At 58.7% G+C, this 3,361-nt stretch overlaps 1 long non-coding RNA gene across 1 annotated transcript; it reads right to left on the bottom strand.

Moving 5' to 3' along the window:
- Positions 1 to 555: 555 nt before the first annotated feature.
- On the bottom strand, positions 556 to 2,946 carry LOC124977464 (uncharacterized). The gene is made up of 3 exons (XR_007107189.1): positions 2,877 to 2,946; positions 2,052 to 2,201; positions 556 to 1,387 (listed from the first exon to the last, which is right to left on the bottom strand). It is a non-coding gene; the product is annotated as an uncharacterized LOC124977464 (long non-coding RNA).
- Between the last annotated feature and the right edge of the window lie 415 nt (positions 2,947 to 3,361).

Consider the following 3,361-nt stretch of genomic DNA (forward strand, 5'->3'; position numbering starts at 1 on the left):
CTGGTTTTCCCTAGAATAAACATGTCCAGCACTCAGATACTGTAGGCCCCAGTCAAGGCTGTCCCCCTACTCCATGGTTCTCTCTGCCCTTCCTGACCAGCCTTAGAATCTCTGCAGCAAGCCAGGCACTGTGGCACAGGCCTGGAATCCCAGAGACTGGGGAAGCTCAGGCAGGAGGATCCCAAGTTAGCCCCTTCTACTTAGGGAGAGTGTCTTTAACAAAAGGACTGGGGATGTAGCACTCAGTGAGTTCTACTGCGAGTGCGGGGGTGGGGGGGGGGTGGGGGGGGGGTGGGGGTGGGGGTAGGGGGGGAGATTTTTTTTTTTTGAAGCAGGAATAAAAAGTTTGTTGTGCCAATGGAGTCACGTCTCCCTAAGAAAAACAGGAAAATCAAAATTGTAAAATTCTTGCATAGGAAAGATAGAGAAAATGAATCACAGTATCAGTGAGACTGGTATAATCTGAAACTTTTGGATTGGTCTATAGATAACACACAAGTGAGATTACTTGAATTGGAATAATTCAGACATTTTTATTTCTTTTCATTCTACTGATTTTTTTTTTTTTTTTTCTCCAGCAAACACTGGACAACCCCATTGCTTCTCCCCCTTGTTGGATCTGACCGATGAATTCTCGGAAGCCCAGCTAAGCCTCCACTGACCTTGCCCAGATGCATCCTGTGTCCTGGGCCCTCATCCTCCAGCCCAGCCTTGCTCTCTGCCTCCACCTCCCTCTGCAGCCCCTGCATCCGAGGGCCACCTCCATTCCTTTGCTCCAGCTGCGCCCCTGCAAACTGCCATCTTCCCTTTCCCAAACGTCCAGCTTCAAGGTTCCGCTCAAAACCCGACTGCTGAACTTGACAAAGTGACCTGACCTCTCTGGGCCTCGGTTTCCTCCATTTTAACAGGAGGCAAATAATTTCTCCCCGTGGAGGGCCTGGGAGGCAGAAAGGAGGCCTGGTCAGCCGGGGACCGGGAGCGCAAGAGGGGCCCAGACTCTTCGCCCCGCCCCTGGAACTCCGCATCCTGGCCAGGTGCTCCCTGAGCAGGACCAGGAGGTGGTGGCGCCTCGCCCCGCGGTTCTTACCCCTAGACGGCCACGGGCCCCTGAAACGCGCCCCAGGAGGCCCCGCGGGAGGACATCTGCGCAGAGCTGCCGGGAACAAGGCGGGAAGAAATCCGAGAGGCTCCTCCTCCAGCGGCCGGCCCGGGTTCGGGGCCAGGGAGGGAGGGCCTGACTGCTGCTGGCCGCTCAGGCCCGCAGGCCCCAGCCGGGTGTCCAGCCTCGCAAGGACTCGGAGTGGCCCAGCCTCGGCGACCGGGTCTGGGCAATGGACGCGGAGCCTCCACGCTGTGCACCGCGCCATCCCCAACAGCAATACGCTCGCTGGAAGAAACAGAAAAAAAATCATAAACTACAGGAAGCCCCACCCACAGATGACGTTGACCGGGACCCCATTCCCGGGCTGGCCTCTGTCCACTCCCCGCGCACTCCCCGGGCAAGGCGGGTATCCCGCGTCCGGGAGGACGGTTCGGACTCCCGGACTCAGAGGCCGGTAGAGTCGGGTTGGGACTGTGGGCGAACCCAGGCCCTTGCTCGGGTCGCATCAAGGCTCCGCTGTGCTCCTGCCGAGGGCCGTGCCGCCTCGCTCCACCCACTCGTTCGCACCCCAGTGGCCTGGGGACCCGGGCTCAAGCGCAGGGAGGGTGCCAGCCGTGAGCGGCTCCGCGCCTACTGCGCTCCCCTCCCCCTGGAGAGCGTGAGTGGGGACTTTGAACCCTATCGCAGCGCTGCTCTTCAAATCCCAGCCTTACCTAGAAAAGTGCCCCACACAGTGGGATCCCCGCCCCGTCTTGGGTCCCTGGCCTTGCGGGGTGTGGACTGATGGACCCATTTTACAGGTGGCACATGGGGTCAGGGCAGTGTTTTAATCAGAACCAAGGATCTGACTCTTGAAGTTCTCTGTCCTGCTCTGGGGGCCTCCCACCTCCAAGCACCTTGCCAGCTCTGGCAGGACCACCTTACCCCTCCAGCCTTCTTAGTGACTCACCACCAGCCTGGAGTGGGTCCTTCGTTTGGTGCCCTAGGGGCCAGGGAAGGACTCACATGCCTGCTCCTTTCTCTTCCTCAGGTTTCTGTGCCGAGGCTGGACTTCCAGCAGGCTTGGAGCAAGGCCCCTCTGAAATCCTGAACTCCCCACCTGCATGCAGACACTGATTTCAGTGGCCTGAGAGCTCTCTGCAGCTGGACCTCTTGGGGCCTGAGGGCTAATCTCCTCTTCTGGGTTCACCCTGAGGGATCCTGTGCCCAGCTTGCACGGTCTCCTTCTTCCCATACCCATTGGTCCATGCCGCTGGCCACAGTGTGATGGGTGGCAGGTACCCTCCTGGTTCTGAGCCTGGCCATCAGCACATCCTCTTTAGTTTGGAGAAAAGCTAGACCCTACAGGAAGAAGGTCTGGGGGGTGGTGACTTGGTACTACCAGGGTCATCTCAGACGTGGAGCTTACCCAAGAGGGGGATGGTGAGCAGCAAGAAGCACAGTGACCATGCCAGAGCCCCTGGGCACATCCTGGTCTGAGGCTGGACCTGCTCTGGCTTTGGCCCTTCAGCTTTTTGGCTCCAGCTATTCAGAGTCTTGGGGGCCCAACTGACCCCAGGTGGACTGGATGGATTTCATTTACCCTGAGCCAGCAGAGTGGGCTGCCCTTCCCCCTCTGCACTGAATCCTGTTTTCTATATTCCTTGCTTCTCTCCACAGGGGCTTTCTGAGCCTCCAGACATGTCCTGAGTGACACAAACACAGACCCAGGTCTGCCCTGCAGTTGTGGAGGGGTTGGGGGGTGGGAAGCCTGGGACCACACTGAGTTACTTACAAGGGTGATCCGTGCCTGGAATGATGGGAAGCGGGGCCACCTCCCTGGGCAGGAGCAACTGAGAGAGGCGGGGCGCCTGTGCAGGACTATTAAAGGGTGGGGGAAGGGGAAGAAAGTTCTCCAGGCCACTGGCCCTGAGACAAGGATTCCAGAGCTCCCTGGAAGGAAGCACGCTATGGGGGCAGGGAGCAGAGTGCCCAGGAGGATTGCGGCCTGCATGCAGCCTTTGGATTTCAGCCCAGCAGCACGGAGGGGCCACAGCAGGGGTGCAGTGCAGCTCGGGGTGTTATAGTGGATCCCTCTGGCCTCCGGGCCTTCCCGGGGCTCTGCCAGCCTGGGAAGAAAAGAATCTTGCTTCCTTATGCAACACCACGAAGGTTGGTGCTGCCTCACCCTGAGTGCTTCGTGGGGACAGTGAGGGAGACAGGTGTGATGCCCCTTTTGCAAGTTCTCTGTAGAATCCTGTTAGATGCTGATAGGCTGAC

The sequence above is a fragment of the Sciurus carolinensis genome, chromosome 2, assembly GCF_902686445.1.
Source record: "Sciurus carolinensis chromosome 2, mSciCar1.2, whole genome shotgun sequence".
Classification (NCBI taxonomy): Eukaryota; Metazoa; Chordata; class Mammalia; order Rodentia; family Sciuridae; genus Sciurus; species Sciurus carolinensis.